Raw genomic sequence first — 15462 nt, 5'->3', positions numbered from 1 at the left:
CAAAAAAATAGATATTTTAATTAGCTTTTATTTTGTTTATAGTTTGAATTAAAAGTGAATACAAAAAAGGTTAATAAAAATAATTAAATTAAATATAAGTAATATGAAATTTTAAAATGTAGCCCAGTACAAAAAAAAAATGCCAGTTATCCATCCCTGCTATACCCTGCTATAGACGAACGACTCAGAGAAATAAAAAGGTAAAAACTAAAATAGTAAAAATACCACGAAAATTTATTAATTAAAAAATAAATTACACCAATACTAATGCATCACGACAAAAAAACCTACTAATTATTTTAGTAATAAACGCGTCTTTATTAGGTTTAGTTATATTTTTACAGCAAAGATATAACGATGACAATATTTAGTTGTTCTCTTTTGGATCAAAAGAATTAATACCTATAAAAAAAAATATCAGAGTTAAAACTTGAGGCATTGACTTGGTTTTTGGATAAAAACAAGATTGACCACAACAATTTAGCAGACATATTCTGACATATTGTATTTTTATTTTTCCCAAAGTCTTGGATCAGTTACTTGGCCAAATATTTACAAAACAACAAATAGTTAACGATGTTTTTGTGAGTATCAGAAAATGTGGGTTGATATTATTATAAAATAAACAAATCGCCCAGGAGACAGATAGTACTAATATATATATAATATATATATATATATATATATATCAACCAAATTGTAATTTGTGAAAAAAAATATCGATGTATTGATATTTCCGAGGAAAATATTAACGGTTGTTGTGATGATCGATATATTGATGTATTGGCGATAAATTATTAGTTATTACTATTAATTAATCTACTTAACTGCAATATTTTCTAAAATCTTTTCTTATTGAACATTTAAAGTATTCGAAGAACCACTATTTCAAATTTCAAATGCATACAAACCATACGTAGTTTTTAAGAAATAGCGATCAACGAATGAGTGATGATTGGTTTTTATATAATGTATAAAATACACTTTAACAATATAAAAGGGATTATTAATATATGATATTTAACTACTGAGCTTTTCAAATAATACATACACTAAACTATTTTCTGGTAATTTCAATAATTTTACTTTTATTATTAACCAGATTGGGTAACAAAATTTGTAGTATTTTTGTTATGTGTACTACACAGTAAAATTATAACAAAATAGATCACATATAACCGTTCAGTCGAAGTCTCTTATACAGATCCATGCCGACCTTGTAATAGTTCTTTAGTTTTGATGAGTATTGGTTATCGTATTGAAGCAACAAGTATAATAAAAAATGATTTAAATTAAACGTAAAATGCACATAATTTATCAACTATTTTTTTTTAAATTTTAATCTTATAATCAAATTTGATTTCAAATATTTTGAAAATTTATTTTATTATTTAAAATTTATCTAAATTAAAATAAAAATATATTTTTAATCAATTTTATATTCACTTTAGGCTGAATTAAAATTAATATTTGTAATGATTGTTGTTTTATTTAAACAATCATATAGAACTGATTTATTGTATTGCAGTGCACATGTCAATGACATTTCACATCTTGAAATAAATAAGTCAAATCATTATTCTTTAAATTTATTAAAATAGATTTTTCTGTCTGTTTATCATGATTTTGTTAAATATTTAATTTTGCAAACCAGTACTATAACCATTCAAAGTACTTTCTTATTGATTTAAATTAAATGTCTGTTTTTAATATTATTATTTGATATATTTGGTCGAAAAAAGGGTCCTAAATTCCTATTTCAGTCATATTTATTATATGCAGATAACTGTGAACAAAATTATACTAATATAGTGATATCTAATACAGGAGATGATTTATGAATGAGTAAAAATTGTTATAGCAAACATCAGCATTTACATTTCTTATTATAAATTAAAACTTGGTATTTGTTCACCTGAACTTTAAATATTTTCTTTGCATTAATATTTTTTAATTAATGCTTTATCCTGGAATATATTATTATGGCAACGGAAGGGCTGACAAAGGCATACACTATTGTCTATATAAGGATGTAATAAATTTAACTTCCAACACTTCTCTTTTGCATTAATAGAGAGTCGAAATTTAAGTTCGTTCGAAAGATTGTACTTATAGAATACTTTGGACATCACCGTGATCGAAAAATTGTTTTTCAGAAATTCTCAAGATTGCTCAAAAGTTTTTCTTTCTACATTTTATAGAAGAGTGCCTACAGTATTTACTGTACAAGAATCAGAAGAACGCCCATTTAAATAGTGTTGTTTTTTTTATATTATTATATCTGTTATAAATCTTGTACCGATAATTAGTATTACGGGAAAGCTTTTACAATTCAAGTGTGGAAATCGTGTTTAGACCACTTCTGACGTCCCTAAGATCGTAAATAATGTTGTTCACCGTTTTTCACCAAATACACAACTAGATGGACATTGGGCGTGTTACTCTTTTTAACTCACGCAACGTCCTCTCATTAAATTCATTATACTAGTATCTTCTAATTTACCGCTCACATGAAAATATAAACATTATCAACCAAGTAACTTTAGTATACCTAATTAACTAACCTAACCTAACCTATACGTGCAAATAAAAATAATGTTTCTAATAAACTATTTTATTTTAAAAATGTACATTAAACAAATATATATTTATTAATACAACAAGACGTTTACCAAAAATATTTCTAATAAGTTTTTTTTACTCTTACCACCAACAAAATAGTATTCAATTATACAGCCATGGATAAACAAACAACAGACTGACAGATACATCTGAAAAGTTTCCTATTTCTTTATATCTCAACATAATTTTTGCTACGGTAAAACCATTACCGGTATGATTTTGTTTTGAAATGTCTGTAAAAACTAAAATGGAAACCTATGACACAAACTTTATAGGACTTAATATTGAATTTCAGGTGTCTTTTCATGATACCATTATTTTTTATAACGTTTGGGCATAATCAGTTTGGTGGTTTCATGATTTATTAATAGTAAAACACATATTTTAATATTATACTAGCTGACCCATTGCACTTAGGTCGCCCGTTAAAAATACCAATTCTATAATATGATTCAAACTTTGTTTAATTTTTTATTCAATATTCGGTTTAATGGTGTTCAAAACTTAGACATTTTCATTTACCATTTTGAATCTTAAAAAACTTGAGCAAGCATCACTTAAAAAATTAATTTTGTAAAATACTTTCTTATTGCGCACTAAATTTGTGGTACGAATGTTCTATGTAAATTGCAAGCCTCGATCTATCATTGTTTAGGTTCTACGTTTATCAATCAATGAGTTAGAAAAATAAATCATGAAAATCGGTCTAGAAGAACTTCAGATAAAACTGTCATAAGAAATCGCCTTACATTTTAATAATATAATAAAGATTATTATGAATATGATTGAGCGGCATTTTATATAGGCAATTTAAGCACACTGCCGTTGCGAGTAAAATTTTTGAGGCTATCAAATCTAGAGTAGTATTATGTAGTTAGACTATTTTTAACGCATTTTAATCTTATAATATTATTATAAAGCGATTTAAATAAAGTAATATAACGTAGACGATCTATTAAATAGCTTCTCGAGCCTTATACTTATACACACTAATATAATATATTTATATTTATGAATATGAATATATAAGACCACTATAGAAAGCTTAACGCTGTTAAGTGTAGCAGATAATCGATCAAAAGTGTTCGAATGACTATTCTACAGTGTTATCTTATATTCATCATAACAAGTGTACTGACTCTGCAATACCATCGTATATTATTATAAAGTTTTATTCGTACATTCGCTATCTTTTTTTACAAATTAAGTGTGTAACCTATATTCTTAAAATACTTTCAGAATTAAAACTCACCCACGGATATTTTAAATTTGAATTGAATAATTCTAATTATTTTCAACCTCATAAAAAATTGATAAACAATATTAATATTGACTATAAAGTATACGTATACTTGGTTCAAGTTACCATAGCTATTACAGTATTATGTTATATTAATATAACAGACAATAAAATACTATTTTGAAAAGAAAACACGTGTAGACAATCACAATAATAATATATGAAATAATCGTGAGATATATTATAATATTGTCAATATTACTTGATTTTTCCTGTTTATTTTAATTTATATTAATATAAGTAGACAAAAATAAACAAGAAAAAGATCTATTATTTTTATGATGTACATTATATTATAGGTGTGAAGCATGTACTTCTTCATTAACTGGATCACTGTTAAGATGTGTTGAATTTTAATTTAATGATATACATTATACATAATGAAAAACGATTTAAAGCGGACTAATCATAATTTTTTTTAGTTATAATTTATTGAAAATATCTGTTCAGAGTTTCAAATGATTTCGTAACTTTATATAACCATTTTTATTTAAATTTCACCAACAATTTTTTTCACATTTCAAAAAATGTATATATACAATAAATTATCATAACACAAAAAAAAATTACTTCAAGTTATTCATATTTATATTATTTTTTACTCACAATAATAATAATATAATGCAAAAAAGTTTCATATTTCACAATATTTTATATAAGCGGAAATTTAATACGTATTTTCTGAGTTTCCAATATTGGTTATCGAGATCTAAAAGCGTGATATGAATACCTCCGTATTTATTGACACGAATATTATTGTTGTTTGATTGGTGGTCCATCTGAAATTTGTAAAACGCTTTTTTTTATCTCCATTGCAATGGTGATTTAATAAATCGTAACTACAGTCTACAATGTACTATGATGGGCGAAAAAAATAATATAATAATATACGTTTATTATTAAAATATTTTAATTGCGTTATTATATAATGGCCAATTTTTCGGGTGAAATTTTTTTTCATTAGTCATGGTGTATAATTTATTATACAATTTCCTTCAAATTTAAGACACCTCATCTCGTTGACCTTAAATTCCACTGAATAATTATCGTTTAAAAATAAAAATAACTAGAGTATTTGGGATATTTTACTTTACGATGTACCTATCCCATAACAATATCGGGAACATGGTTTTATTGCACGTTTATTATATAAGCACGAGAAGTAAACCTGTTTTAATGCTTCAACGTTACGCTACATACTTAAACGGAAAAACGTAATTAAATAACTTGGCCCAATTCCAAGAATATCGGCGTACTTTTGGATCCACGTACGTATTTGTCGCGACTTCATACTTTTATTCTTGCAAAATACAAAAAAAAAAATAATAATAATACTCGTAATACTTTTTTATTGAAAATGTCGATGACTTAGAATGATATGACCTCGAAATTAAACAATAAGTCATAATAAATAATGATAATATATTCACGTTAACATTTGAGCATTTATCAATATAGTATTAAGATAATAGATTCATATCATTGGTACCTACATACAATGAAAAAAAAAACAATAATGTGATTCAATTATTTAGCATTTTGTATTTGTTTGCATGATGGTATGTCATTCTACTTACGTATTGGCTATAGTAACTTAAAAGCTCAATGCACAGATTCCACAAGGTCACCAATATATATATTTTTTAAATTTTTTTAATACTAAAATCAAGCAAGTAAAATATTCATAAATAGAAATTTTATTAAATTAATACAGTACCTAATAATTATAACTATAATTTGTGAGTGAGAAGTGAAAGTGTCAGACATGTTAAATTTAACATCTTATATTTTTAATAAAAAAATATATTAGTGATATTAAAAAATTAAAGATTAAAAAAAATTCGGGAACCAATTTTGCTGTACTCCATGAAATAATTGAGATCCATATTTGGACATTTTGAAATCAATTTAGGCTTACGAAATTATAGGACCTCCTCGAAAATAATAACCAAAACATACTATTAATAAGAATTCAATAAGTATTTATCTGTATATTATAGTTTATCTGAGAGTATAAGTATAGGTACACAAATACACAATACACATAATTATTATACTACTTATATTTTTAAATAATTATAACCTTGTCTTTAGATTGTATCTATTTCCAAGTCTTCCAGTTAAACTACATTCTAACATCACAAGATTATTGTACAAGCTTTGTAAAAAATAATAAAATAAAATATATATATTAAATTATTTCAAGCCATTTAAAAGTAAATATCATTAGGGTTTGTGTACAATATTACAACTACAAATACGTTATTAATTATCGGTGTCTAATTAACATTATTTTAGGTAAATACAATACTATTAAATTATCTCTTCAGGAAGTTAAGAGCAGCTACAATCTAAAATGATTAATTGTACAGTAATATTTACAACAAAATTATCCATAATAAATCTTTGACATTTTGTTTAAAACGTATTCTACGACAGACGTCTGAAATTTAGATTGTTTATAGTCGTTACTATTGTCGACTAACGTATAATAATATAGTATTATATGAAACTATATACATTTATATTTACTATTCTCGTCACGGTTGCGGTGACTTTATGCTTGATCGTAAAACGCCGTAATATGCACGAGACATTCGCAGCCACAGCAATTCCGTCTGGTAAGTTTGAGTACTTTGAAATATGTGCAAACGTACTACACAGGACAATTCTTGGTGAACACTTTTACATAAATATAATTTAATATTGGTCGATTTTTGTATTTGTCGACCACTGTTACAGCTGTGAGGTTTGCAGTTCGCGTCTACCGTGAGAATAAATACAACTATAGCATTCGTGAAGATGAGTGACGACTGCCTACTGAAAATGTAATTTATCAAAAATGTATCAACTAATTTCCAAAGGAGTTTTACTTATTAGTCTTTGATATTTATAAAAATAAAACCTAGAAAAAATAATACTATTTCAAAGTGAAAACCGGAGAAATAATCGAAAACGTATTTTCGCTACAAATTTATTTTTAGAACTACGTAATGTACCTTTAACATTTTAGATAATACACAATTCAATTTTACAAACATATTATTACGGTGTCATTTGTTTTCATTTTTTTCTTAAATCACACACATATATTATTGTAAAGCTGAATATTTCATGTATAATTAACTGTTCACATACTGGTATTGTAAAAACTAAACATTTATAGGTATATTAATTATAAATGCAAAAAAAAAAAATACAACAATAACCAATTTAGCAAATACGATACATTTAGTTATTATATTCCTAAAAAAACATATCAATATTATATTGATATAATATTATACTATATTATTATACAGGAATACAGGGTTACTTAATATTAATATTTTTATATTAAGATTTACTTCACGTTTATTATAACCGGAATAACATTCACATTCGTTTTCAGTGCGATGCAAAATGTTTAAATGCGTTTAGTAAGTAATACATGGGTCACCCTCGGTGGGTGTATACTGTATACTGATACGCTAGCGATGGTTAACGTGTTTATGTTGCATATTTGCTTAATTGGTACAATTCTGTTATTATTATAAATTTACATAGAAATATAATAGGTCTGTCGTCCAAAATAATAACTAATATCTTATTAAATTTTTATAATTTATTATACATCAATTATAGTAATGTATGAACAAAGTGTTCACCTAACTCGGTGATTTTTTTTCTTTTCAGTATTTGCATATTATCGACCTAATATACCTGTACAATCAGAATCAAGAATAACTGGTTAAGAGCCAATACATCCGTATATTTACCACCATTTCAAGTTATCACGTATGGCAGACAAAGAAGGACGATTATTATTATATTAATGTCTTAGATCGCATAATACTACTATATTATATTATTTTGTCACAACAAAGTCTCATTCAATACCCAAATCACGCCACCATCATGTATATATTTTATATACGTAATATAAAAATAATAATAATAGCAATATGTGCATTGTGATTGTACTAGTACAGATTGTTTTTTCTTGCGTATTTATCGACGCTGCAATAGTCGACAAATAAACTAATTCATCTAAGATTAGATGCTAAAATAATATATTTTTTTGATGATGCTATTAGTTTACGGCAATAAACACATGAAGATTAATGTTCTACAAAAAAGTAAAATACTTAATTTTTAAAACAGTGAAATTATGATTTATTAATAATTGTTTACAATTTAATATAGATGAAACTTAACACATTGTGCTTGACATTCAAAGTCATATTTCAAAAATTACTAAATAATAAATTATCAATCAAGACTGTCATTTTTTTGACAGCTTTTTTTTTTTTAATAATAATAACAACTTGTAAGTTATACGTGTGATAGAAGATAATTTTAACATTATTAAATACTAAGAATTTAGGTTTGTATGTAGGTATATATTACTATAGTGACTAAGCAATACATATCGATTATGTACCTATTATAAATAGTTAAAATATTTTTCTTTGTTTATAACTTTATAAGCCCATTGCCATTCAATTGATATAAAAACCAAGTATATTATAATTATTATTATATTTAATTTGTGCAACAGCTATAAATAATAGTATTGTGATTATGAGGGGGAGTACAATTACGTAATATTAATTTAAGTTAAGAAAAAAAATATATTTAATTTAATTACTTGGTGGTTACGATTAGAGGGCATTAACTAAATTTACAAGGATTTTAATGTAGTAAATTTTGACTAGTTAAATAAAAAAAAAATAGTTTGTAAGAAAAAAAAATGCATACATACATGTGAACACTGATATGATACTAGATATTATACAACATAAAATATTTTGTAAATCTGTATTTAAAAAAATAAATTTATAAAAAAAGATAACTAAACTCGTATTATATTTTATACTCTAATATTGAACTATTTTCTATATAAAACAAAACCTTTAATGAATCGTACAAAATGTCAACTTTACTGATGACAACTGTTCATATAATATAAATTATGTTGTAATATGTCCCGTCTCTGGCAGCACACTTGCTCGTCTATCACGAAAAATACATATTTTCGGGTGTTGATGTACGTAAAAATGACAAACTCTCAAAATCTCTTATGCGTTACATTTAATGGTTTATATTTTATATATATATATATACATTTTCATGACACAGTAAATATTTAAACGTGTCACGTGACACGAATAATTTTATCAAACAATATGACTTTGCTTTGATAATTTGTAACATATCATATATAATATCACCATAGTCCATAATATATAATGTACATAATATGTGAATAATATAATATATATTATAATTGTGATATACTGATTTTAAACATAAATTTTACATCCGATATATTCTTAAAATTCCACCGATTTTAAAAAAATATCTAGATAAATACTATTTAGTATCTTATCTCAAATAATTATATGAGTTAAAAAATGGGCACACGATTGCCGTATAAAACAAATGGTATGTAAAAATGATCTAGATAAATGCATAGTTAATTAATTCTTAAATATTTCTTATTTTGATTAATAATTATCTAATTATTGCTTTTAAACTTCTATTCAATTATTTGTTGTATACATATTGTCAAAAAACACGGTACACTACATATTCCTAAAAATTAATGTAAATAAGAACTTTTGTTTTTGTCTTACCGGTAATATAATAATATACATGCTGGATTAAATATTGTTAAAAAAAAAATAGGTGTATTACTTTTCATCATTGATACAAATTTTAATTACTAGCTTGTATATTACGAGTACAATAGTAATTGTCCAGATAAAAAAATGGCTATCCATCTACTATTATATACAATTTAATAATAAAATAACCAAAAAGTCTTCCTATTTTCTTACAATATTGTTATAAACATAATATAAAATGTAAATTGTATTATGTATATAAATTATAACTTTCCTTATAAATACTGGAGAATTTGACTTCGCTACGCGTATACCTGCTAATAAAAATATGCATACGACGGGTACCTTATATTAAACTGCAACTCTATTTGAAATTCACAACGGGTACCTCATCTTGAAAATAATGACCCATGGTATCAATCCAACCAATGTTTAAATGTTGTGAATTTTCGGTTTACTTCAGTATCATATACATCTATTCTTCAAAATTGAATGTGAATAACCAAAGAAGAAAAAAAATCATCTTATGTTATTCCCCACCATAATGGTTATACTGTCATTTAAAAACAAAACAAATATCTAAAAATAATCATGTAAAAAATTATGGGTTTTACATTTGGTTGACTTGCAAAGCCAAAAAACGTCTTTATTAAATATGCTTTGTATCATATCTATTGAGTCTGTACTCTGTAGAACACGATGACAGATTGTATAATCTTTACCGGATGTCTATCAAAACTTTTGAAGCTTACCGAAACATTATGCGAACTTGAACTAAATTTAAAACTGTTTTGTATCTGTGTACCAACTTCACCAGAAATACAACTCTGATGTGACTTTAAGATCAGCTAATTGTTTTAAGTAGCACAAATTAATAATTAAACTGTATTTGTTCTTAAGTATATTCTGTGTGATAAATATTATAGTATAATGTTTGATTGTTTGATATCCATATTTATAATATGGATATAATTCTATATAAATAACGTAAAATAGTAATCATTTTTTTTTTTTTTGAAAACATTTCGGGGGGAAGGGAATAGTTTGAACATCAACCAATATAACAAATTAATTTACAATAAAAAAATCGATATTTTAAAACATTATATAATATACTTTGTATAGGTAATAATATCATTCACTTTGAGTGCTACCTATATTATTTATACTTAATGGTAATATGTATTATTTAATACAGATTTATAATAACTCTTCGCAATCTTTTAGTTTAAGTGCAACATATGATGTATTATAATATTATATAATATAAGTACATATATTGTATGATTTTTATCCTGTTTTTATAAACCAATAGTCAGTCTATAATATATTAATACAATACAGCAAGTAATAAATGTTAAAAATAAATTAATTTAATTTACAAAGAACATGGGGGTACATTAAAAATATAAGTTAAATAATATGTTAATCAGTAAACTACTTAAAAAAAACTCAATTAGTGTATTGAAAGAAAAAAACAGCATTTGAATAATTATAAAAAACCAAAGTTTAATATTTTCGATGTAATTCCGTGACGGTTAACAACATATATTATCACGTTTTCCATTAATTTTATTTAATCTCGCATTCACGGGGAATCGTAGGTTCCTACACGAGAGTAACAGGTAGACAATTACATACGTTAATTCCTACATATGTGATATAGTTTATATACGAAAAAAAGGTACTTATGTTAATTCCTACACGGCGGAAGACAGATACATGTGTAAGATCCTACACTACGTATATTATAAGTTATCAATCTAATATCAGTTATATTATCCTATACCTAATACTGTCATACATTTTAACCCTTTATTCCATATAATATATAATTTATAAGCTATCTAATTTAATTTAATAATTTTAAAAATAAGAATTGTAATATAATAATAATTTATAGTTGTAAAAAAAATATTATTAATAATATTTGTAAGGTAAATTATTAAATATTATATATAGAATGCATTACTTATATTTTTTTTTACAATTATGAATTATCATTATATTACAATAATTATTTTTAAAATCATTAAATTTAATGAATTAGATAGATAGCTTATATTATATTATATAGAATAAAGGGTTAAAATGTATGACAGTATTATATGATATAACTGATATTAGATTGATAACTTATAATATATGTAGTGTAGTGTATACACACATGTATCTTTTTTACCGTGTAGGAACTTACAAATGTACCTGCTTTTTACTGTGCAGGAACTTACATACCTATGTACTTTATTCTATAGTGTAGGAACTAACATATGTATTTTGTTTACTTGCTAGGTCTCGTGTAAGAATTTACATTCGCCCGCATTCACTGCCATCGGCTATTATAATATAGCAGCCGACAGTAGTCCCTCGCGAGTTTTCCGTTTCTTTTCAGGATTTACTAAAAACCTGTAAATTTATTTACGTAGTTTTTATATTGTATTTTGTTTATGATAAATATTATACTGTATTAATCTTTATACTATTTACATAAAAGGCAATAATTGAGAATTTAATCAGTTTTATTATTTCTGATTTTAAACATTTAATTCTAAAAATTCTAAATGTCAAAGCTTATAAGTTATAACTAACAATTAAAATGGTCGGTCTATACTCTTCTATGTACAAACTTTAGTTCGTTAAAAGTTTTTATTTAAAAAGTAACTAATTTTTTTAATTTATTATTATTCTCATCACATCGCATAATATACAATATTAACCAGTTTGTATACATAATAAATACACGATTTTATGATACATGTACTCGTGTCTCGTACATATATATCAATATATAATTGGTCAATACATTCTTTAATTCTCGTAAATCACTAACAAAATAATAAATAATAATTGTTTATATTATTTCATTACAATTTAAATACTTGAAAATGTAAATCCAAATGTACTGGCTGAGGAATACAAGCACCCCTGATCACCAACAACTATACTCTGTGCGTGCCAATACACATCGAAAATACTCAGAAAAAAGTTTCCTACTATAAATAAAAAACTACTATAAAGTTAATGAAAAACTGGAATGATAACGAGCCTATGGAGGCATGTAATAAATTTAATGATTTTTTTTGCCATATTTTACAATTGCAATTAATTTTCATTAAAATGAGAACTAAACAATGCATAATGTATTTAAGTAGGAATTCGTAGTACTTAAAATAATTAAATAGCAAAATAAAAATATTATAATATTAAAAATAAGAAGAATAAAATTTTATTTTATTTATTCTTAATCAGTAATAAATCATTTTTAATAGTTTATGATACATTATCATTGATAATAATGTAATATTATATTATCATTAAATTAATAATAGTTTGTATTAATTATACAGGGGATAATATACGATTATTTTAAAAACTAATATAGTATAGTATTTTCTTTAAATTAAAGAATTCAAGAATAAATTTGAATAAATGGTACATTATTATATCTAATTCGATTAAAACAATAAGAAACATAACAAAAATAAATTACTATTATATGTCTGCAGCAGACTGCATGTGAAAGTATATAAGGAATTAACTTAGGATAGTTTCGAAGTGCCTTCACTGAGAGGCTTCTTTATTTTGAGAAAAAAGTCATTTTTTCTCTCATCACAATAACTTATTGTTCTATTATTATTTAACAGATTGCGTAATAAAAAATATTTAAAGTTAAAAAAAAAACTAAAAATAATATTATTTAATAATTTTATTATGCATTTATCATAAATATATAATAATGTACTTAATGCATATGTAAATTTCAAAATTGGTTATATATAATGTATTTATAATGATTAAACAATTTTAATTACATATTAATAAATAATAAGTACCTAAAAATTATTTACCGTTGGCTATATTATAATATATTTAAAGCAATATCATAATTCAAAGAAAAAATAAGGTTTTACTGTTTAATATTATGCATTGTGTAATTAGGTTATTCATGCAATTTAAAATTCATAAAGTTGCATGCAAACGATTGATTGAATATTATAACTCTAAGACATTAGATACTGGTAAATAAGTAACCTAAACCGTTGTTTGACATATTTTGGTTTCCAAATCAAAAATTTATATTTTTACAATATTTTTTTAGCAATAATTTTTTTTTGAATTCTTAACTTTTTAATCACAACATACATTTAAATTTCCCTATTTTAAAGCAAAACATTTTTGGAGTAGGTACATCGATACATACAAATCGAGTTTTCTTATAAATTATGAGTATAGATATAAAATGTAAATAATACATATACAATTTTCACATATGGAGTATTGTAGTAAAAAGAGCACCTCATATAATGTTAGACCACTACTTTGCTCACCTAAAGTTAATAATAATAATAATAATAATACTTTTAACTAATAAACTACTAGTCCGAAATTTGATTTCTATAGATCAAAAATCATAGAAAATAATCATATGCTTTAAGGTGTAATTTAAAACTTGTGACGATATTTAAAAAAGTATAAAATTTAAAAATGTTTACCATAATAAAAAGTATAAAATAGAGTTTTTTTCTAAAATATTTGTTTTTAACGATTTAAAATTATGTAAAACAAATATGTTCGAAAACGTTAGTGGTCTTATGTTTCTAATGTTAAATGAATCACTCCGTATATTACAATATTATGACATACTAAAGAAGAACAGTACACAATGTACAAACATTGAAATTAATTACAATCTATATTTGTATGTATGCGTATGAGTGTGTGTGTGACGCTGACCCATCTTCCGCTCAACATAGTGGCAGCAGAGCGTTAGTAGAGGACAATATTAAAATAAAAATCGCACACTGATAATAATTATAATAATATTATCTATAGATATAATTAGGCATGGAAATCGGCACAAACACTGTAGGCTGGTGAAGGAAATGTATGTACATATTATGATTTGCAAATTTTAATTGTGTTTATTCGCATAATAAATAACAATAGATATTTACCGGCTAGTATTTTTCAAATGGAGCAACTTTAACACTAATTAGTATTTAGTTTTAGTATCTATTATTATGATATGATACAGACGTGTATTTATACATTTTACTTTGAATTACGTAGATATTCGATGTGCGGTATATAAACTAGAGTGTTCAGACTTTATTTTATTACTCAGGTTTTTTTTTTTTTAATTTGCCTAAAAAAATGTTTATTGCAACTCCGATATTTCTCAGAATACAAGTCGTTATTTTAAATTCGTATTGTATAATTTGATCATTTATAATATTATCTTTCTGCGGTATGTATATCTTGTAGAACATGTTCTCGTCGTCATATTTATTAATGTAACATAGAGATTATTAGCATTTGAAATTATTGAATTAAAATACCTAATACATTTTCAATAAGTTATTCATTTTTAATGTTGTAGTTTAATTATTTTTTATGAATACTTTAATTAGCATAACATTTGTGTATGTAATATTGAATATTTAAAAATACTGCGTTGTTTTATAAATCCAATTATACATTTTTTAAATTTTAATTTTATTATTATTAACAATTATAAATGATTTAATATAACTGGAGAAGTGAAGAATACCTCAATTGATACCAAATGTCTTGTTTTATATTTTTTTCTATCATTAAGTTTTAATTTTAAGTTCCTAATATAAGGTCTTATATAACCTTGAATATTGAAGTGAAACACACCATTATTTATCATTAATGTGATGCGTAATTAGGCCTAATCTATACCTAATCTGAGCCTAAACAAAAAATTGTAATTAATCGGCTCCAGCTAAGCTATAAAAGCATAATACATAAATTCATAATTACCAAAGAAAAACTTTCCTAGCATACAATATGTGGTGTTAACCTAACAGTTAAACACATAATAAACAGAATTCTACCAATACATCAATGACTTAAATAAAATATAACCCACCAAACATGGATACAACATTCATCTCAAACACTGAA

At 24.4% G+C, this 15462-nt stretch overlaps 1 long non-coding RNA gene across 1 annotated transcript; it reads right to left on the bottom strand.

Moving 5' to 3' along the window:
- Positions 1 to 4557: 4557 nt before the first annotated feature.
- On the bottom strand, positions 4558 to 8790 carry LOC126549461 (uncharacterized). The gene is made up of 3 exons (XR_007603574.1): positions 8667 to 8790; positions 6443 to 6742; positions 4558 to 4701 (listed from the first exon to the last, which is right to left on the bottom strand). It is a non-coding gene; the product is annotated as an uncharacterized LOC126549461 (long non-coding RNA).
- Between the last annotated feature and the right edge of the window lie 6672 nt (positions 8791 to 15462).

This window comes from Aphis gossypii, chromosome 1 (genome assembly GCF_020184175.1).
Source record: "Aphis gossypii isolate Hap1 chromosome 1, ASM2018417v2, whole genome shotgun sequence".
NCBI classification, from domain to species: domain Eukaryota; kingdom Metazoa; phylum Arthropoda; class Insecta; order Hemiptera; family Aphididae; genus Aphis; species Aphis gossypii.
Note: the sequence above shows the minus strand (reverse complement) of the source record. Positions and strands in the feature narration are given on the sequence as shown.